This window comes from Polypterus senegalus, chromosome 14 (assembly GCF_016835505.1).
Source record: "Polypterus senegalus isolate Bchr_013 chromosome 14, ASM1683550v1, whole genome shotgun sequence".
In the NCBI taxonomy this organism is placed as follows: Eukaryota; Metazoa; Chordata; class Cladistia; order Polypteriformes; family Polypteridae; genus Polypterus; species Polypterus senegalus.
In genome coordinates, this window is record NC_053167.1 from 131,744,578 (window position 1) to 131,768,638 (window position 24,061).

A 24,061-nucleotide genomic window follows, 5' to 3' on the forward strand; every position below is an offset into this window, starting at 1 on the left:
ATGTCCAGGAGTTCAACACTTGAGGGTGTCATTGCCAGCAAACGATTTTCAACCAAGTATTATAAATGAACATTTTATTTCCAGTTATTTAATTTGTACAATTACTTTTGAGCCCCTGAAATAAAGGGATTGTGTTAAAAAATGCTTTAGTTCCCTCACATTTTTATGCAATCTTTTTGTTCAACCCACTGAATTAAAGCTGAAAGTCTGCACTTCAACTGCACCTGAGTTGTTTCATTTAAAATTCATTGTGGTAATGTACAGAACCAAAACTAGAAAATATTTATGGACCTACTGTAGCTGTATACTATTTCTGTGTGTCAAAGTCAGCAAGAAATTGCATCCTCTCTTTGCCTTTGTCTGGAATGACATGATTCACCGAAGTGGGGGCCTGCACATACAGAAAGCGTATAAAACCATGGAACAATGTCCGGCACACCTTTGAAGCCGACGGACGGATGGGAGATAATGTCATCCAATCCGAAAAATCCTTCCAACGAAGCAATGAAAATGGCAGACTCTATACATCAGGCCCCCACTCCCGAACTGGTTTCCTGTCATGGCTTTCTTTGTCTATAATGCTGCGTAAGCTGTCATTAAAGAAAGCGAAGATATTTCTACTATGTAAATTTCTTACCATCGTATCACTAAGGGAGGGGTATCACCTTTATTTATTATACCAATAACAGCGCACTGCACGATAACTTGCAGTGAATACACTTGACTTAAGCATTCCTAGCTTTCCTCCTCTTTCTCTGTACATTTATAATTCCTTTGCTCAGAGTTTGATGCACTTGCTGCTTCCTTAGCAGCTCTTCGTTTCTCTATCCTAGTGGCCCGCTTCTTCTCTTCTTTCGTCTTCTCTGCACGTTAAAACTTAGAGAATTTGATTCAACTGAGAGTTGATTTTTAAATAAAATAAAATTAAAATAAAAAGAGGAGTAACCTTGGAGGTCAATCATAACCCCAAAAGCAGTTAGTAGACGTCACATAGTATATGTGTATCAAATTTCAGATCAATAGGTCAAACAGTTTGCAAGCTACAGGTGATTTTAAATCCTGGACAGACAAACGAACAGCTATGGTAGCTTATTATACATAAAGATCTACAGGTAGTTCCCAAGTTACAGATATCCTACAACTTACGAACGGGGCAGCAGCTGCGACGCATGCACCTCAGTAACTGCCGCTCTGTCATCTTCGGGCCTGGGGACACTGCAAGTGGTGGCTGGATGGAGGCAATTTCACTGCTCGCGCAGTGTAGTGTAGTGTAGTGTAGTGTCCCTCGGTTGGCTCCTGACAGCAAGCAGTGACCTGTGATCCATAGTCATCAGGGCCACAGCTATCGCTCGTGTGCAGGACGGAGGCTTGATGTGGCAGTTCGGTGCCCGCCCGCTCACCACGCCCCCACAGCTACTGCTACTGACTGGACGCAGGCTCGATGGAGCGGAGGGGAGCATTTCACTGCCCGCCCACCACACACGGCTACCACGTTTGTTCTCGGTGGGCGGCTGGTAATGCTGCAAGCGGTGACCCGGTTGTGGCTGAATGGAGGCCAGTTGTCTCTTGTCAGTACATCAGACGTGCTGACGACGGGTGCCTTCCTGCTGTGATAGCATGGACAGTGCTGTGCAGAAGAGCTCATCTTAACCTTTTGTCTTCACCCGTCTCTGAAACACAAATCTGATGCAAGTGATGGTGATACAGTAAAGAAGAGAAAAACCATCATCATTGACAATAAAGCAGAAATAATAAGTTCAGAGAGAGGTGAAACTCCATCATTCATGGGCAGAGCACTTGGTTATAGTTGGTCAACAATCTATATATATATAATTCACTAAGGCAAGACACCCATGGAAAGCACGCCGGAAGGGGGCGTGGGTTCACTAGGCCACCGACAAGACAGACACCTTTGGCGCACGCAGGAAGGAGCCACGCCCACCAACTCCAAGACCATTGGAAACGACGACAACTCGCAGAGCCACACCCACCAACTCGAAAGCGACAACACAGAAAAAACACCGTCATTTATATTCGTTTGTCGTAGAGGTTACATGCACCTCCGAGCTACGTTAACTGTTCATAGAGGCATGTTTCACGAGGAGGTGAATCGCCATATGCAGCGTGTAAAATGGTTTGCGAGGGGTATCCCATGGGATCCTTAAAACAATCCTTTACAACTGAGGTTAAAACACAATGAAGTAAGCATTCTTTAAAAACTGAGTTTTCGGTTACGACGCACAACCGCGTGCACCATACCAAACTGTTTTACACGCTACATACAGCAATTCGCATCCGCGACAAACATGCATCTTCTTAGATGCTCCTGCAGGAACACGGAAGGTCTACGTGAGTCACAGGTGCATCTGGACTGTGAAAAGACGACAACAACTCAAGTGACGAGTTGGAGGTGGACACATGAGCAATGGCGGTCCGCCAGTTTTCAATCACGGACGATTGTGTGATGGTTCTTTTCATGCATGGTTACAATGTTGTTTTTCTTGCTGATTTATTACATTACCGATTTTTCAAATGTTAATTTTCTCCCTGTGCTTGAAAATCATTAAAAAACCGGCCTGATTATGGTACGCAACGGGTTGGCTAGTAGCATTTATTAAAATAATGGACCTGTTCCGACTTACATACAAATTCAACTTAAGTACAAACCTACAGTCCCTATCTCGTACGTAACCTGGGGACTGCCTGTATATAGTTTCAGGTTATGCAGCATGCCGCAATTACAAATAACTTATTCCAGCAAGGGAGCTAGCACCCAGTGCAGGATACAGATGGCTAATAAGCTCAATGTTGGTCTTCCAGCTAACTTCAGCATCTCTCATTAGCCTTCCTACAAACTCTAGCCGAGGTGACCTGTGCATTCTTATTCACACTCTTCCATAAAGCTGTGACTGGTGTAGCACCTGGGCCACCGGGGTTTTCTGCCCAGACTTTCCAGTCTCTTCCACTGTAGATGGGCGGCACGGTGGCACAGTGGTAGTGCTGCTGCCTCACAGTAAGGAAACCTGGGTTCGCTTTCCGGGTCCTCCCTGCATGGAGTTTGCATGTTCTCCCCGTGTCTGTATGGGTTTCCTCCCACAGTCCAAAGACATGCAGGTTGGGTGCATTGCCGATTCTAAATTGTCCCTAGTGTGTGCTTGGTGTGTGTGTGTGCCCTGCGGTAGGTAGGCACCCTGCCTGGGGTTTGTTCCTGCCATGCGCCCTGTGCTGGCTGGGATTGGCTCCAGCAGACCCCCGTGAGCCTGTGTTAGGATATAGCGGGTTGGAGAATGACTGACTGATATTAAAGGATTGAATACTTGTGTGATCAGTTAAGTTGTGTTTTACATTTGTAATTAATTTAGTCCACTTTGTGGAGATCTATTTCACTTTTGACATTGCTATGAACTCTGTATTATTATTATTATTATTATTACAATACATCCCAAAATGCCTAACAGAGAGGGAAACAGTCATAACCAAGCTAGTCACCAAAAAGGGCAAAGAATCATCATTATAAATGAAAAGATTTATTTATACAAAAGGCAATGCCTTTAAAATAGACAATCCCAAAGGAAAAACATAATCCAAATACATGAAATGCAAAGAATGGTTAAAAAACTTTGAGCAAAAGGTCACATAAATACAGTAAAACACAATAAGCATAGCAATCACAAGAAACACTCACCAACACCAGCACATTTACAATGAACCGCAAAGGACTGTGGGTTTTCCTCAGCCTTTATAGGACTGAGGGATGTCCCATGACAGGGATGGGCTGGAGAGACCACCTACAAAATACACCAAACATAGAAGAAGATACATCAGTACATAGAAACTAAATTACCAGCAACAGCAACATAAATAAAGGTGTCAAAAATAAACACAAAAGACATAAAAATGGCATTTGAATTGAAAAAGAAGACATTAAAGAGGAATGAGGAAACTTCAGTGACCTATAATGCATGAATACAAGTGAAAACCTTCTCTCCGACTTGTGTGTAAATTATGGGTGACGGCTATAGAGTGGATTTGAAACACTCTGTTCTTGTCTATGTAACTAGCAAAATACCCGCGCTTCGCAGCGGAGAAGTAGTGTGTTAAAGAAGTTATGAAAAAGAAAAGGAAACATTTTAAAAATAACGTAACATGATTGTCAATGTAATTGTTTTGTCACTGTTATGAGTGTTGCTGTCATATATATATACACTGCTCACAAAAATTAAAGGAACACTTTAAAGAAACACATTAGATACATCAGATCTCAATATGAAGTTGGATATCTATACAAATAACGACAGGGCAATGTCTTAGGAACAAAAGGATGCCAAGTCTTTTAATGGAAATAAAAGTTTTCTGCCTACAGAGGGCTCAATTGTGTAGACACCCTAAAATCAGAGTGAAATGAAGATGTGGCAGGCTAGTCCATTTTTTCAAAAACTTAATTTCTGCTACTCAAAATGCTTTTCAGTATCTTGTGTGGCCCCACGAGCTTGTATGCATGCTTGACAACGCCGGGCATGCTCCTAATGAGACGACGGATGGTGTCTTGTGGCATTTCCTCCCAGATCTGTATGAGGGCATCCCTGAGCTGTTGTACAGTCTGAGGAGCAACCTGGCGGCGCCTAATGGACCGAAACATAATGTCCCACAGATGTTCTATTGGGTTCAAGTCAGGGGATCATGAAGGTCATTCAATTGTTTCAATTCCTTCATCCTCCAGGTACTGCCTGCATACTCTTGCCACATGAGGCCGGGCATTGTCGTGCATTAGGAGGAAACCAGGACCTACTGCACCAGCGTAGGGTCTGACAATGGGTCCAAGGATTTCATCCTGATACCTAATGGCAGTCAAGATGCCGTTGTCTAGCCTGTAGAGGTCTGTGAGTCGCTCCATGGATATGCCTCCCCAGACCATCACTGACCCACCACCAAACCAGTCATGCTAAACGATGTTACAGGCAACATAATATTCTCCACGGCTTCTCCTGACCCTTTCACGTCTTTCACATATACTCAGGGTGAACCTGCTCTCATCTGTGAAAAGCACAGGACGCCAGTGGTGGACCTGCCAATTCTGGTATTCTATGGCAAATGCCAATTGAGCTCCCCAGTGCTGTGCAGTGAGCACAGGGCGCAGTAAACATTTGGGCCCTCAGGCAACCCTCATGAAGTCTGTTTCTGATTGTTTAGTCAGAGACATTCACACCAGTGGCCTGCTGGAGGTCATTTTGTAGGGCTCTGGCAGTGCTCATCCTGTTCCTCCTTGCCCAAAGGAGCAGATACTGGTCCTGCTGATGGGTTATGGACCTTCTATGGCCCTCTCCAGCTCTCCTACAGTAACTGCTTGTCTCCTAGAATCTCCTCCATGCCCTTGAGACTGTGCAGGGAGACACAGCAAACCTTCTGGCAATGACACGTATTGATGTGCCATCCTGGAGAAGTTGGACTACCTGTGCAACCTCTGTAGGGTCCAGGTATCGCCTCATGCTACCAGTAGTGACACTGACTGTAGCCAAATGCAAAACTAGTGAAGAAACAGTCAGAAAAGATGAGGAGGGAAAAATGTCAGTGGCCTCCACCTGTTAAACCATTCCTGTTTTGGGGTCATCTCATTGTTGCCCCTCTAGTGCATCTGTTGTTAATTTCATTAACACCACAGCAGCTGAAACTGATTAACAACCCCCTCTGCTACTTAACTGACCAGATTAATATCCCATAAGTTTCATTGACTTTATGCTATACTCGGATTAAAAAGTGTTCCTTTAATTCTTTTGAGCAGTATATATATATATTATATATATATATATATACACACACAGTGGTGTGAAAAACTATTTGCCCCCTTCCTGATTTCTTATTCTTTTGCATGTTTGTCACACAAAATGTTTCTGATCATCAAACACATTTAACCATTAGTCAAATATAACACAAGTAAACACAAAATGCAGTTTTTAAATGATGGTTTTATTATTTAGGGAGAAAAAATCCAAACCTACATGGCCCTGTGTGAAAAGTAATTGCCCCCTGAACCTAATAACTGGTTGGGCCACCCTTAGCAGCAATAACTGCAATCAAGCGTTTGCCATAACTTGCAGTGAGTCTTTTACAGCGCTCTGGAGGAATTTTGGCCCACTCATCTTTGCAGAATTGTTGTAATTCAGCTTTATTTGAGGGCTTTCTAGCATGAACCGCCTTTATAAGGTCATGAGATAGCATCTCAGTTGGATTCAGGTCAGGACTTTGACTAGGCCACTCCAAAGTCTTCATTTTGTTTTTCTTCAGCCATTCAGAGGTGGATTTGCTGGTGTGTTTTGGGTCATTGTCCTGTTGCAGCACCCAAGATCGCTTCAGCTTGAGTTGACGAACAGATGGCCGGACATTCTCCTTCAGGATTTTTTGGTAGACAGTAGAATTCATGGTTCGATCTATCACAGCAAGCTTTCCAGGTCCTGAAGCAGCAAAACAACCCCAGACCATCACACTACCACCACCATATTTTACTGTTGGTATGATGTTCTTTTTCTGAAATGCTGTGTTCCTGTTACGCCAGATGTAACGGGACAATTGCCTTCCTAAAAGTTCAACTTTTGTCTCATCAGTCCACAAGGTATTTTCCCAAAAGTCTTGGCAATCATTGAGATGTTTCTTAGCAAAATTGAGACAAGCCCTAATGTTCTTTTTGCTTAACAGTGGTTTGCGTCTTGGAAATCTGCCATGCAGGCCGTTTTTGCCCAGTCTCTTTCTTATGGAGGAGTCGTGAACACTGACCTTAATTGAGGCAAGTGAGGCCTGCAGTTCTTCAGACGTTGTCCTGGGGTCTTTTGTGACCTCTCGGATGAGTCGTCTCTGCGCTCTTGGGGTAATTTTGGTCGGCCGGCCACTCCTGGAAAGGTTCACCACTGTTCCATGTTTTTGCCGTTTGTGGATAATGGCTCTCATTGTGGTTCGCTGGAGTCCCAAAGCTTTAGAAATGGCTTTATAACCTTTAGCAGACTGATAGATCTCAATTACTTCTGTTCTCATTTGTTCCTGAATTTCTTTTGATCTTGGCATGATGTCTAGCTTTTGAGGTGCTTTTGGTCTACTTCTCTGTGTCAGGCAGCTCCTATTTAAGTGATTTCTTGATTGAAACAGGTGTGGCAGTAATCAGGCCTGGGGTGGCTACGGAAATTGAACTCAGGTGTGATACACCAGAGTTAGGTTATTTTTGAACAAGGGGGCAATTACTTTTTCACACAGGGCCATGTAGGTTTGGATTTTTTTTCCCCCTAAATAATAAAACCATCATTTAAAAACTGCATTTTGTGTTTACTTGTGTTATATTTGACTAATGGTTAAATGTGTTTGATGATCAGAAACATTTTGTGTGACAAACATGCAAAAGAATAAGAAATCAGGAAGGGGGCAAATAGTTTTTCACACACACACACACATAAACATACACACATATAAACATATCTACACATACACATATCTATATATATATATATATATATATATATATATATACATACACATCTACATATCTCTATATATAATCTTCATTTGGGTCTTGATCTTTGTTTGTTAACGAATGAATTAGAAAAAGCACTAGATGGCAGTAGAGAGACAGCTAAAACATAGGCATTGCATTAAGAATCTTCTCCAGGCTTATACTACTGAAGACTGTAGTACGCCAGTCACACCTCAAAACACAGACATTCAAACTAAACAAAGTGTTGTGCTCTAAATTAACTAAAAAGATCTTCATTTAGATCTTGATCTTTCTTTGTACGCGAATTCCACGCATGCGTAGACCACCTTCCAGTTTAGTACGTTGTTGTTACTCACGGATGTCAGCAATGTGCCGGAATAAGGAAAGGGGTGATGGACAGTGTTACGCTGATTAGCTCCTGAGGCCTGGTTAGAGAATGAGATTGCCGAAGATAAAAGGTACGCCTACGTAACATATGAATGAAAGAAAGACAGTGGGTAAAATGAATGACAACGTAACAGCACGTTCCCGGAAATTATTATTGTTACGTTGTAGCCGGCGAGTGCTGCGCGTCTCACAGTTGTACATGCTCACATGTCAGTGAAGTGATCTCTATTTATGCTTTAAAGAGCCTGGATACCTGTGTCCCCCTTTTATAGCCATTGCTCCGTGTATATTGCCTTACTCTTTGGATTGCCACAAAGCAACCTGTGAGATTGGAGAAAGACATCGTGAGAGGAAACGACAGCGTCCTGAAAACGAGATGGACTGTGAACGGACAGAAACAGAAATGCTCCCACACCACCACATAATTACAATTCGAACAGTGATTCTGAGTAGGCCGTTCCTATCGAATCAATATCCAAGGGTTTTCTTTTTTAATTTTGTTTCCCTTATAAAAAATCATAATGCTGTGCGACGAAGGACCCAGTTCACGACTGGCAGCCACGTTTAAACAGGGAGCCCTTCACAGACAACTTTAACACGCGCAACTTAGTTGGGCACACATGGCTAATATATACATATATATACACATACCAACACATATACACACATACATATACATACATACACACACATATACATATATACATATACACATACATACATACAGATAAATATACATATATATATATATATATATATACACACACACACACATACATACATATATATCTACATATATATATATATATATATATATATATAAACTGTATATAGCAAAATCCTCGCGCTTCGCAGCGACGAAGAACTGCTTTTAAATGTTTATTAAGAAGAAAAGAAAACCCTTTTAAACTGAGGGAAAATATACCAATAACTATCTGTTAAGGATCTCTTTGTATACCACGTTGTCAGTTCAGCAGTCTGTAATATGTAAGTAATATGACCAAGCTGTGCACTGAGATTACTTTTGAGAATGCAACGTATAGTTTTGTCCAGGAGGAAAGCAATGTTGCCTCAAATCAATGGCAACCTTTTGTAGGGTGTGTCCCTGAGACTTATTAATTGTCATCGCGAAGCAGAGCCTTACTGGAAATCTGAGGCATTTCAATTGAAATGGGAGATCAGAGGGTATAACGGTGATGCCAGGAATACATTCAGAGTGTGGCGCTCTGCTGTTTTTTTGTGTAGCTGCCTTCACACAGCTTCTCCGCTGCTTTATAAACGAACGCCATATAAGGCCATCGTTTCTCCTTGCTTCACGGTTCTGTACTGTTTTATTGTTCGTTTATTACGATTCTTATAGTTATTGTGTAGCTATTCAAGACTTACTTTACTGTTCAGGTACCCATTTCCTTTATTTAATCCGCGGCTTGTACGTTATTTTTTGTTCGTTTATTACGATTATAGATATTTATTGATTCCCTTCTTTAGCTGACTGCCTGCTCATATAAGACACTCCGCTGGTTTTTTGTGAAACAGCCTTTACACAGCTTCTCTACTGTTTTATAAACGGGCGACATATAAAGCCATCACCTTGTCAATTGTGTAATGCGTTTTATGAAGAGGTTTGATGCATGGTAGTGATCACTCGTACTGCGTTCAGTCAGTTCACGTGAGCTGCTCTCTTGTGTGATGTTGCGATGTCCACGGCTTTATTTAATGTTAGCTAAGACCCAGCACTTAAAAGTTTCTGGCTGCACTCCGGTTGTAATATGATGAAGCTGCGCGAGCTCACTCTTGAGAATGCAACGTATAGTTGTCCAGGAGAAAAGCAATCTTGCCTGAAATCAATGGCATCGTTTTGTTGGGTCTGTCCCTGAGACTTATTACTTGTCATCGCGCAGCAGAGCCTTACTGGAAATTGGAGGCATCTGAATTGAAATGGGAGATCAGAGGGTACAAAGGGGATGCGACGAATACATTGAGTGTGGAGAAACTCTAGAGACAGTGTGTGTATTAACTTGTGGATTTTTCTGCGAGTATTTGGTGGCAGCATGACGAAGTTGCTTCCGCAAGACCGTGTTAGCTGTGGAGCTCAACTCGAAGCATTTCTTTTCCTACCTTGTCAATTGTGTAATGCGTTTTTTGAACAGGTTTGATGCATGGAGGTGATCACTCGTACTGCGTTCAGTCAGTTCACGTGAGCTGCTCTCTTGTGTGATGTTACGATGTCCACGGCTTTATTTAATGTTAGCTAAGACCCGGCACTTAAAAGTTTCTCACTACAGCAATTTTAACTCCGTTACAAAGTGATCCAAAGTCTCGTTTATACCTCGTGTCTCCTCATTAAACTTGTATCTCGCGAATAAAGTATTCGTCGTTTTTCTTCAGCGCTCTTTGGGAGCTCTTCCTTCTTTTCTACATATTTTCTACATACTGTGGTCACAGTCAGTTCACGTGATTACGTGGGAGGCGTGATGATGTCACACGCAGCTCCTCCTCCCACGGCCATCGAGCTAACGTCCATTACAGTATATGGAGAAAAATAGGTTCCAGTTATGACCATTACGCGTAGAATTTCGAAATGAAACCTGCCCAACTTTTGTAAGTAAGCTGTAAGGAATGAGCCTGCCAAATTTCGGCCTTCTACCTACACGGGAAGTTGGAGAATTAGTGATGAGTGAGTGAGTGAGTGAGTGAGTGAGTGAGTGAGTCAGTGAGGGCTTTGCCTTTTATTAGTATAGATAAATAGTTTGAAAGTGAGAATATGGTCAATCCAGGACACTCCCATAATATGTGATCAATTATTTAGTGTTTTATATTTGTAATTAATTTACACCACTTTCCACAGATATCTTTTCACTTTGACATTAAAGAGTCTTCTTTTCTGTTGATCTGTGAATGAAAAGCCAAATTAAATCTACTGCAATGGTATCTAACAAGTAAAATGGGAAACCTTCCAAGAGGATGTAGGTTTTTTTTACATACACTGTATTCATAAAGGTATTTAGCATGTAGTCGAAAATAAATCCAGGTACTATGTGAGAATCATTTTTGCAACTGTAACAAAAAGTCTTTTTGAAGTGTAAATATCTAAACACTGTGATGGTTAAGCGCAAGATTCACTAATATGACCAAGAACTTGGTACAATTTCACAGACTAAAGCTGGGACAAAAAAACGATGCCTCGAGCAACGGCAAGATTTACTGGAAGGAACTTTAGAAGCCAGGGGACTACAACTCCAGTCCTGGAGAGCTACTGTCCCTGCTGGTTTTCATTCTAACACTTTTCTTAATTAGTGACCAGATTTTGCTGCTAATTAACTCTTTGCCCTTAATTATTTCTTTTTTCCTTAATAATTTCTTTTTCCTTAATTACCAACCAAACAACATTAAGACACAAAATGTACCAACACATAAACACCACCCTGCGTCTATCACACAATAACTGAAAATAAAGAAAGGCCTCAGTAATCTTGATCTGCTCAGGTCCACAAAACATTTTGACAGCACTCTTAAAAAAGAAAATCAACAGCTTTGGAAATGTCTGCCTGCATGGCAGAATGAGCACCATGGAATTAAATAACGGGTTTAATTAGCAACGAGAATTGGCTTCAAATTAAGAAACTGAATGAAGTGAAGTTGGTTGGAGTCGGAGGTCCCAACTTAGATGGTCATCTGTTGGCTCACTTCACATCAAATTTATGTTTTGGTGCTGTTTAAGGAAAAAAGAATCAATTCAGCAGTCAGAGTCTCAAGAAAAGTCAATTAAAATAAAGGGAAATAGTTAATTAGCAACAAAAACTGGTAACTAATTAAGAAAAGAGTTAGACTCAAAACTTGCAGCCACAGTAGTTCTCCAGGACTGGAGTTGGAGACCCCTGGTATAAGCAATACATCAGTAAGAAAATAAAAACAGCATTCACTACATTCTAATGGCTGCCTGTCTATAACAAATTGATGACACGTGATTGATCACACGTGGACAAAATTGTTGGTACCCTTCAGTCAATGAAAGAAAAACTCAAAATGGTCACAGAAATAACTTTAATCTGACAAAAGTAATAATAAATAAAAATTCTATGAAATTTAACTAATAAAAGTCAGACATTGATTTTCAACCATGCTTCAACAGAATTAATAAAAAAAAAAACTCATGAAAGGCCTGGACAAAAATGATGGTACCCCTAGAAAAGACTGAAAATAATGTGACCAAAGGGACATGTTAATCCAAGGTGTGTCCACTAATTAGCATCACAGGTGTCTACAATCTTGTAATCAGTCAGTGGACCTATATATAGGGCTCCAGGTAGTCACTGTGTTGTTTGGTGACATGGTGTGTACCACACTCAACATGGACCAGAGGAAGCGAAGGAAAGAGTTGTCTCAGGAGATTAGAAAGAAAATTATAGACAAGCATGTCAAAGGTAAAGGCTATAAGACCATCTCGAAGCAGCTTGATGTTCCTGTTACTACAGTTGCACATATTATTCAGAAATTTAAGATCCATGGGACTGTAGCCAACCTCCCTGGACGTGGCCACAGGAGGAAAATTGATGACAAATCAAAGAGACGGATAATCTGAATGGTAACAAAGAGCCCAGAAAAATTTCTAAAGAGATCCAAGGTGAACTTCAAGCTCAAGGAACATCAGTGTCAGATCGCACCATCCGTCGTTGTTTGAGCCAAAGTGGACTTCATGGGAGACGACCAAGGAGGACACCATTGTTGAAAACAAATCATAAGATTCTGGGAGAATGTCCTATGGACAGATGAGACAAAAATTGAACTTTTTGACAAGGCACATCAGCTCTATGTTCACAGACGGAAAAATGAAGCATATCAAGAAAAGAACACTGTCCCTTCTGTGAAACATGGAGGAGGCTCTGTTATGTTCTGGGGCTGCTTTGCTGCATCTGGCACAGGGTGTCTTGAATCTGTGCAGGGTACAATGAAATCTCAAAACTATCAAGGGATTCTAGAGAGAAATGTGCTGGCCAGTGTCAGAAAGCTTGGTCTCAGTCAGAGGTCATGGGTCTTGCAACAGGACAATGACCCAAAACACACAGCTAAAAACACCCAAGAATGGCTAAGAGGAAAACATTGGACTATTCTAAAGTGGCCTTCTATGAGCCCTGACCTCAATCCTATTGAGCATCTTTGGAAAGAGCTGAAACATGCCGTCTGGAAAAGGCACCCTTCAAACCTGAGACAACTGGAGCAGTTTGCTCATGAGGAGCGGGCCAAAATACCTGCTGAGAAGTGCAGAAGTCTCATTGACAGTTACAGGAATCGTTTGATTGCAGTGATTGCCTCAAAAAGTTGTGCAACAAAATATTAAGTTAGGGGTACCATCATTTTTGTCTGGGCCTGTTTCATGAGTTGATTTTTTTAAATAATTCTGTTGAAGCATGGTTGAAAATCAATGTCTGACTTTCATTGGTTAAATTTCATAGAATTTTTATTTATTATTACTTTTGTCAGATTAAAGTTATTTCTGTGACCATTTTGAGTTTTTCTTTCATTGACTGAAGGGTACCAACAATTTTGTCCAATCAGACAAAATGGGGTGGTGGTACCCCTCTTTAAAAATGGGGACCGGAGGGTGTGTGCCAACTACAGAGGGCTCACACTCCTCAGCCTCCCTGGAAAAGTCTATTTGGGGGTTCTGGAGAGGAGGGTCCGTCGAATAGTCGAACCTCGGATTCAGGAGGAACAGTGTGGTTTTCATCCTGATCGTGGAACAGTGGACCAGCTCTACACCCTTAGCAGAGTCCTGGAGGGTGCATGGGAGTTTGCCCAACCAGTCTACATGTGTTTTGTGGACTTGGAAGTGGCATTCGACCATGTCCCTCTGGGAATCTTGTGGGGGGGCGCCCTGGGAGTATGGGATACCGGACCCCCTGATAAGAGCTGTTCGGTCTCTGTACAACCGGTGTCAGAGCTTGGTCCACATTGCCGGCAGTAAGTTGAACCTGTTTCCCCGTGAGAGTTGGACTCCGCCAGGGCTGCCCTTTGTCACAGATTCTGTTCATAACTTTTATTGACAGAATTTCTAGGCGCAGCCAGGTTGTTGAGGGGGTCCGGTTTGGTGGACTCAGGATTGCGTCACTGCTTTTTGCAGATGATGTTGTCCTGTTTGCTTCATCAGGCCGTGATCTTCAGCCCTCTCTGGATCAGTTTGCAGCGGAGTGTGAAGCGGCTGGGATGAGAATCAGCACCTCCAAATCCGAGACCATGGTCCTCAGTCAGAAAAGGGTGGAGTGCCCTCTCAGGGTTGGGGGAGAGATCCTGCCCCAAGTGGAGGAGTTCAAGTATCTCAGGGTCTTGTTCATGAGTGAGGGAAGAATGGACCGTGAGATCGATAGGTGGATCGGTGCGGCATCCGCAGTGATGCGGGCTCTGCATCGGTCTGTCGTGGTGAAAAAGGAGCTGAGCCGTAAGTCGATCCACCAGTCGATCTACGTTCCTACCCTCACCTATGGTCATGAGCTATGGGTAGTGACCAAAAGAACGAGATCGCGAATACAAGCGGCTGAAATGAGTTTATTCCGCAGGGTGTCTGGGCTTTCCCTTAAAGATAGGCTGAAAAGCTCAGTCATCGGGGAGGGGCTCAGAGTACAGCCGCTACTCCTCTGCATCAAGAAGAATCAGATGAGGTGGCTCGGGCATCTGATCAGGATGCCCCCTGGAAGCCTCCCTGGGGAGGTTTTTCCGGGCAAGTCCAACTGGAAGTAGGCCCAGGGGAAGACCCAGAACACGCTGGAGGGACTATGTCTCCCGGCTGGCCTGTGAACGCCTTGGGATTCTCCCGAAAGAGCTGGAAAAAAGTGGCCGGGGAGAGGGAAGTCTGGGCATCTCTGCTCAAGCTGCTGCCCTCGCGACCCTGGAGAGCGGAAGAGGATGGATGGATGGATGGATGGTGCCAATTTATTGGAATTCATCAAGCTACTCAGCCTTTGGTCCTTTTCTTCAAATCAACTCACTGTGCCAGAGATTAAGAGTCTCTGCGCCGGTTTTCCCTGTTGTACTAGAAACTCTTGCTCTGATGATTTGCTGCCTTACTGCGCCTTGACAGCTGGTGGGTTCAAGAAGTTAAAACATCATTAAAACTCACGGCTACTTTTCCTTAATTTTTGAGTGTGTTGTCTTTTCCCCACCATTTCTGGGGTATGTACAGTATAAGGATAAGGTATGCAGTTAGCCAAGACTGCAAAATAGAGTTCAAATGGTTATTCAACATTATTGGTAAGGTCAATAAATATTTGTGGACAGATATTTCTACTGTCGATTATTTTGTACACATTTTCAGATGAGGATTGGTCATTTTAAGGCAGCTTCCATCTGCTTTTTGAAGGATAAAGCCATGCTTTTGACCACTCCCACACAGAAAGAACTTTAATCACGGCTACAGGAGCAAAAAAAATCTTTATATATAATACGCTACCGTCGCTGTTCGTTTGTCTGTCCAAGATTTTAAAATTACAACCATTTGACCTATTGTCTACTATCCGCTTTCGGGGTGATGATTGACCTCCAAGGTTATTTCGCTTTTTATTTTTATTCTATTTTATTGTAGAATCAACTTTTGGCAGCCGCCAGCAGGGTGGCTGTGCGGCACATGCGTACAGGCCTGGTTCTTATCCCTTTGCCGTCACTTCCCCTACCTCTTTTTTATCTTAAATCATTCTGGAGGCAGGTTGAAGACTTAAGTGCCAGCTTAAGTAAAACAATAAAGTGAACCTACTAATTGCAACATAAAAACTGTCTTATTCAGATTTAATGCAAAGAGATGCCGACGAAAGAAGAGAAGAAGCGGGCCGCCAGGGTGGAGAAAAGAAGAGCTGCTCAGGGAGCAGCAAGCGCATCAACCTCTGAGCAAACGAATGATAAGCGTGCAGAAAGAGGATGAAAACTAGGAATGCTCAAGTCAAGTGTATTCACTGCATGTTATCGTGCAGTGCGCCATTACTGGTAAATAAATAAAAGATGATTTTAAGTTCAGGCGAGAAGTGTGGTTAGTGATATAATGTCAATAGATATTGTAGAACTAGAACCAGGCCTTTCTTGCATTAATTATGAATAAACCATGAATACACAGATCATATGCATGTATGACAGGTCCCCATTCGTCTAGTTCACCAGTAGGAGCCCCAAACAGATGTTTTAGGGTCCCAAGAAATACACATAAAGTACAACAAACTGTAGTTGTTTATAGATCTCTGAATTCAGTAACACCAAGCTCAAAAGTGGAAATTGCCATAGATGAGCCTCCAGTTCACTGCAGAGCACATGGAACACAATCCACAATGGAAAAATTTAAAGTCATAATTCAAACCTACCAATTGAAAATGCGACGTTATAAAGCTACCTCAACAGGAAGTGAAGTTACGTGCTTTGCTGAATTCTATGAAAGATAGTACATTATCTGAGGAGGACTCAATTAAGAAAAAAGGTGTCCTACGAAATCAGACAAGATTTCATTGAGTGCACCACAAGACCTGGATTTTCTCTCCAGGAATGACTAGACTGCTGGTATTTTCCTAGTCATCTGCAAGTCATCGTAGATGTTTGTTTTAATAGATGTACTGTATCCATAGCCTGCAGCTTAATGAGCAATCGGAAACTAAGAACAGATAAGAAACATCTCTCTATTAGTAAAGAAAATCTTGAGACAAGACAAGACTATTGCCAAGAGATTTTTTCAAGTCCTGTCCTCCTCTCAACCATTACAGGTTAACAGCCCATGCCCCTCTCACCTCTCATTCGTGTGAATGCTTTGTCAGACACAGTTCCTGCGCTCTCAGCTCTTATAAATTTTTACGATTAAATTGGTTAAATGCGTATCAATAGACTGTACTAAAACAGTTGGTGGTGATGTTGCAGAAGATCAAAACATCAACCTACAATATCCTGTGGAATATCTACATGCGTTAACACCGTCTGGTCTTCCACCAGCCAATTTACTGTTGAAAGAAGGATGTATCGTAATGTTATTGCATAATTTATGTCTGAGTGATGGGCTATGCAATATGACGACTAGTTGTACTGAAAATTAGTCGAACAATTCTGAAATGTAAAATTTTAACAGGCGACAAGAAAGGTAATGTAGTACATCTTCAGGGGATAACATTAGACACCAAAGGAGATCTTGATATACCATTCGTATTAAAATGTTTACAGTTTCCCGTTAGAGTAGCTTTTGCTATGACAATTAACAATCACAGGGACAAACATTCGAAAAAGTCAGTTTATTTTTTAGAGAGAAAGAAAAGATATTCACTCATGAGCAGTTATATGTTGCGTTGTCACGATGTAACACCAAACATGGAATCAAAATTCAATGCAACACTGACGAAAAGTTAATTCCAAATATTGTTTTTACTGAAGTTTAACAGTAAAAGTGTAAGTTTAAAAAGCCAAACAGATCAAAAACATATAAACGCAATACCTCTAGCGCAACATGAAACACAATTTTCTTTCAAATTATTATGTTTTACTATTTTTACTATGATTAATTAATCGCTGTAATGTAAAATAGGTAGTTCTATTATGCATATGCAACAATTCCCATGAAAATAACAATCAGTTTAAATTGTACATCCCCATACGCCAGCGGCACAGCCAAGAAGTAGCTAGTGCATAGCACCTGTCCGGGGGGTGGCGAGTGAAGCGAGCAGGGGCCAGAGCCCCCTAGTTACAGATAAAAAACGAAAAAGAAGTTCCTTGCATTATTATGAAAAAATGTTCTGAAGGGACTAAATGGTGTTGGTAATCTATACTAATAAAAGGCAAAGCCCTCACTGACTGACTGACTTATCACTAATTCTCCAACTTCCCGTGTAGGTAGAAGGCTGAAATTTGGCAGGCTCATTCCTTACAGCTTACTTACAAAAGTTAAGCAGGTTTCATTTCGAAATTCTATGCGTAACGGTCATAACTGAATTCTACTTATGTACATGTATACAGCCATAGCCTGCAGCTTGGACACAGTGTGAGGCGGAGTTGCGTCACTCATCATCACGCCTCCCACGTAGTTGGCTGCCTGCATATATTGCGTCCCCCAGACGCACGCCTCCCACATAATTGAGTGCCTGCCCATATATGGCCGTCCGTCAGCTGCAATCCAATAGACACGCTGCCACTACGAGGCGTTTGTCATGCCTAAGATGAATACGATATTCGCGAGATACAAGTTTATTGAGAAAACGCAAGGTATAAATGAGACTTTTGATCACTTTGTAACAGAGTTAAAATTGCTGGTAAAGGACTGTGCTTATGCAAACGAAGATGAGATGGTCAGGGATAGAATAATGTTTGGCACAAACTCAGCGAAAGTGTGAGAGAAACTTTTAAGTGCTGGGTCTGAGCTAACATTAAATAAAGCAGTGAACATCGCAAGATCGCACGAGATAGCACAACCACAGCTGAGAACCTTCGATACATGTACTCCGAGCGGCTCACGTGAACTGACTGTGAGCATGATGCGCAGACAACAAGCAAAAGCTCCAAAGAGCGCTGAACAAAAAACGCATTACACAATTGAGAAGGCAGCAAAAGAATATGAAGCGAGTGACGCATACAAGCATATTCATAAGTGCAGCTACTGCAGAAACAAATCACACAGTGGAAAAAGTCAATGTCCATCTAAAGGAAGACAGTGTAAAAAATGTCATAAATTGAACCACTTCGCTAAAGTTTGCAGGACTGGGAAAGGTAAACCCGTGCATGCAGAGTGTGATGTCTCAGATAAAGAGGAAGACGAGCTGCTTATTGATACAGTAAGAAAGGAACAACCCTCTGAAGCTGAACAAGCCTTTGTAGACATATCAATAGGAAAGCAAGGTGTAAAGCTTAAGTTTAAATTAAGTTCATAGACACGCTGCTGCTAAATATTCGCAGGCAAATCCACCACTTAAGACCGGGAATGCCTGTTAAACATCTTAGATTCACGAGTACCGATTTGGGTAGTGAACACTACGATGAATGAAACCTGTTATCTTTACAACGGTTGACAAACACAGAATGTAACTTCAACACAACACATCCTCCAAATACGAACCTGATTGAAAGAAATAATGATAATCAAATCCTTGATGACAGCAACACTCCTAACAATGACAAAACAATTACATTGACAATCATGTTACGTTATTTTTAAAATGTTTCCTTTTTCTTTTTCTTAACTTCTTTATCACACTACTTCTCCACTGCGAAGTGCGGGTATTCTGCTAGTGGATGGATAAATCACAACACAGTATTTGCAAATATAACAAACATGTGACACAACCTTCTTGTCCAGGAGGCCCATATTTAATGAGAATATTGCTTTCACACTTTGACTCCAGTAAAGGTCATGGCAGTACTCCCAATTAGCCACTGTTCACAACATTCAGCAGATGGGATAGCTCCCTGCTCCACATCACTCTATTTTAAAAACTATCAGTTCATAGGTATCTTAAACTACAACTGAATTATTTACAGTATTCTTCATAACACTGCAGATCACAAACTGAGTTTTGTGCCCAGTACCCACTAGTTTCATTGCTACAACTTTTGCACTCACTGCAAATCACAGTTTAGCTTTTTTTTTTAAACAACTATGCATTAAACACAATTGAAAATGACTGAGATGCGTAAGATTTGTTTTATTGACTTTAAAAATGTGCAGTTTAAGAGCATATTCAGTGTCTTTATTCAGTATTTACTTTAGTTATCTCGGGCAACACCTACTCTTACCATAGGTGTGGAGCTCCCAGTGCAATTTACAAGACATAGATTTCAGCTAAGCCCATTAAAGGGTAAGTTTGATATTTTTCAAGTCAGGGTAATTTCTTCACAATTATGCTATATATTAATTTCCCAAATACAGTGAAATTGTGTTCTAAACTAACGTTAAGCACTTTTTTAATGAATTTTAAAAATACTTTGTTCTTGCACCTTAAAATAGTGCTTAATATAACCAGGGTAAAACATAAAAAGAAGCTCGCATTTACCAAATATATCCTTTATTTAAGACAAGAATGTTACTGGATGTTAATCTGCATCTTGAGATTGCACAAAAATCATAAAACAGTGTATCTGCATTGCTTTAGAGAGGAATTAAAAACAAATCATTACAGAGATTCTGCAGATTTAGAAGAACCTTGTCTTACCACTAGAATCCCTGAAGCCTGTACAAAAACTTGTAATCCCAGCCCACCTTAAATTCCTTTGCACCCCTCTAGCAGCATCTTTTGTTTTGTAAATGTGTCAATCAGCACAAGCAGCAAGCAGCCTGCTATCCCATCCCCTCCCCTCACCACCATCCAAAAACGCAGCTGAAATGACAGAGACGATTCTCAGAGCTCAAGTCTGTTTATCTGGGTGTGAGGTGCCTGGAATTGTACAGGGTAAATAATATGTCATCATTTGGAATACATATATTTCATGTGTGTTCCGAGTCTACAACGATCTGTGTAAATTTAGAATGAAATGCGAGGCAGGAATTGATGAACACATAAATTAAAAAGAAAGATTTTGCATATTTTAGTAATAATCGACAAAATCTAGACATGAAGTGTATAATGTGTGAAGACTGAAGTCCAAATATCAAACAAACACTTTCACAAAAGGTACAAATATAATAAAACAAATGCGCTTTTATTCAAGAACTAGCAGAATACCCGCACTTCGCTGCGGAGAAGTAGTGTGTAAAAGAAGTTATGAAAAAGAAAAGGAAAAATTTTAAATATGACATAACATGATTGTTAATGTAATTGTTTTGTCATTGATATGAGTGTTGTTGTCATATCTATATATATATCCATATATATCTCAATATATATATCTACTGTATATCTATATCTCAATATATATATCTATATCTATATATATATATATATATATATATATACTAGCAAAATACCAGCTTGTAGCGGCAAAGTACTGCATTAAAATTTTTATTAAGAAGAAAATTAAACCCTTTTAAACTGAGGGAAAATATGCCAATAATTATTTGTTAAGGATCTCTTTGTGTGCCACGTTGTCAGTTCGGCCCTCCGGTTGTAACATGACCAAGCTGTGCGCTGAGCTTACTCTTGAGCATGCAACTTACAGTTGGCCATGTGAACAGTAATCTTGTCTCAAATCTCATAGCTTGGATTGCTGCTGTCATAATCGGTTTGAGTTTCATGGTTTGTTTCAATTCCGACGGTATTTGTTGTGTTGAAGTGACATTCGGCATCTGTCAAGCGTTGTAAGCACACAACCAGTTTCATTGATAAAATCACATCCAGCTTTTGAGAGTTTAAACATTCATAAACATCAAAGTGTCCACTACTGAAATCGTCACCTGTCAATCTAAGAGGTTTAAGAGGCATTGGCGGTTGTCGAAAGGTGTAAAATATTAATAATATTTGGCTAAATCGGTACACTTGAAAACGACAACCGAACAATTCTGCGGCAGCCATCAACTCACATGCAGAACCATAGGTGAAGGGATTAAGCATTTCACTCTTCTACTGCTACTGTGTAGTATAATTATCTCCTGTACCATCATCAGTCCACAACTTGAACCTGTCCCAGTCATTCAATACATAAGACACAATGTTCCTCTGGATATCAAGAGTGAGCCTGATATGGCCGTGCAATATGTAACAAAGAGAATGGAAAAGGTAGGTGGTATCTCCGGGCATGGAAACCACTCGGTAAGTGACAGTTCTTTGATCGATAGAATTTCCTGAAGATGGGCCCATAACTAACAAAGACTGTTGAAAAGATCAATATGGCGGCCGACAGTGGCATCATACCACCAAAATAAGTACGTACATTGGTTTCAGTTAGTGCAGGGAAGCCGCCTACCAAATTTCGAGAAGATGGGGCCATAAATAAGAAAGTTCAAAATGGTGGACGCTGTTGACCGTTATGACCATTACACATAGAATTTCGAAATGAAACCTGCTTAACTTTTGTAAGTAAGCTGTAAGGAATGAGCCTTGCAAATTTCAGCCTTCTACCTATACGGGAAGTTGGAGAATCAGTGATGTTGGAAAATTCAATATGGCGGGTGACAGTGGCGTCATACGACCGAAATAAGTACGTAAATTGGTTTCGGTTAGCTAAGGGAAGCCACCTACCAAATTTCGTGAAGATGGGGCCATAAATAAGAAAGTTCAACATGGCGGACGTTATTGACCGTTATGACCGTTACGCGTAGAATTTCGAAATGAAACCTGCTTAATTGTTGTAAGTAAGCTGTAAGGAATGAGCCTGCCAAATTTTATCCTTCTACCTACATGGGAAGTTGGAGAATTAGTGACATGTGGAAAATTCAATATGGCGGCCGACACTGGCGTCATACCACCGAAATAAGTACGTACATCAGTTTTGGTTAGCGCAGGGAAGCCGCCTACCAAATTTCATGAAGATGGGGCCATGAATAAGAAAGTTCAATATGGCGGACGTTGTTGACGTTATGACCGTTCGTGTAGAATTTGAAATGAAACCTCGCGTAACTTTTGTAAGTAAGCTGTAAGGAATGAGCCTGCCAAATTTCAGCCTTCTACCTACACGGGAAGTTGGAGAATTAGTGATGAGTGAGTTAGTCAGTCAGTGAGGGCTTTGCCTTTTATTAGTATAGACTAGCAGAATACCTGCGCTTCACAGAGGAGAAGTAGTGTGTTAAAGAAGGTACGAAAAAGAAAAGGAAAAATTTTTAAAATAACGTAACATGATTGTTAATGTAATTGTTTTGTCATTGATATGAGTGTTGTTCTCATATCTATCTATATATATATATATATATCTACAGTATCTATATATATATATATATATATCTACAGTATCTATATATATATATATATACTAGCAAAATACCAGCTTATGAGAGAAGTAGTGTGTTAAAGAAGCAATGAAAAAGAAAAGGAAACATTTTGAAAATAACGTAACATGATTGTCAATGTAATTGTTTTGTCACTGTTGTGAGTGATGAGTGTTGCTGTCATATATATAGATATATATTTATTTACACACACACACATAAACATATATATATACATATCTATACATATACACATATATACATACATATATATCTACATATATACACATACATATACACACACACATAAATACATACACACATACATACATACACACAAATACATATATATATATACATACATACACACACACATATATAAACATATATATACATATACATACATATCTACATATATACACACACAGCTATTTCGTATCAGTGCAATATGCTGCTTGTTAAAACGGATGACTCCGCTCTTACGTGCAAGTCTGCGTGGATATTATGAACTATCGTATTTGTTCAAGTTCTATTTAAATTTTAAATAGAAGGAATTTTTATTTAGTCGACAGAAATATCTTTGGTAGGAATGGTAAAACAGACAGGAATATTATTCTGAATAAATCAACTCAAACCTTAAACAACTTATAATATTTTGCTCTCCATAAAAATATATCCTGTCTAAATTATACAAGTTAGAAATAAAGTAAGCGTTAAAAGAACAAACATTCAAATTTCTTTACTCTTATGTAATTTTATATAAAAATAAACTTAGATTTTAAATATCCCAAAAGATTTTGCTCTCCATAAAAATATATCCTGTCAAAATTATACAAATTCAAATATGAACATGCTGCATAACAAAACCTAGAAATATAAATAAAATGTGTTCCTTTCAGCAATAACAAATCAAATCATTCAGTTGTCTTTGCTCATATGTCATTTTAGAGCTGGATGCCTGGCATCTTTTTTTGGCCACAAGTTCGTTTCTGTTTGGTGTGAGGTTCTGTGTTGTGGAGATTCTCAGGATGGATTGCAGGTGCTCATCAGTGAGGCGACTCCTGTGTGCTGTTTTGTTAGTCTTTATCACTGAGAAGAGCTTCTCACACAGATATGTGCTACCAAACATGCACAAGGTTCGAGCCGCATGTAGACGGACTTTTTGTTCTTCAAAGTCACCAAAGCGCCGTGCAAACTCAGTGCGCGCTCAGTTTATCAGCAAAGTGCGATTTGGGAACACCGTAGTGACGACTTGGTTTAACATTACTTGGCAACAGGGAAAGTGGGGCAAGTGGTTGTGTCTCCCATAAAAGCAGCTTCACTTGAAATCACTTTGTGATTGTGCACGGTTAAACGTCCGCTGAAGTGTCAGATTCTTATTTAATTATTCTGCTTTCTGTATC

The 24,061-nt window shown here is 40.6% G+C and overlaps 1 protein-coding gene across 2 annotated transcripts in view; it reads right to left on the reverse strand.

Moving 5' to 3' along the window:
- Positions 1-24,061, reverse strand: part of atg4c (autophagy related 4C, cysteine peptidase) — a 117,400-nt gene that overhangs the window by 73,512 nt on the left and 19,827 nt on the right. For both annotated transcript variants that reach the window (XM_039735071.1, XM_039735070.1), the window contains exon 2: positions 3,686-3,788. The gene's annotated coding sequence lies outside the window, so the exon portion shown is untranslated. The remainder of the gene's footprint in view (positions 1-3,685; positions 3,789-24,061) is intronic.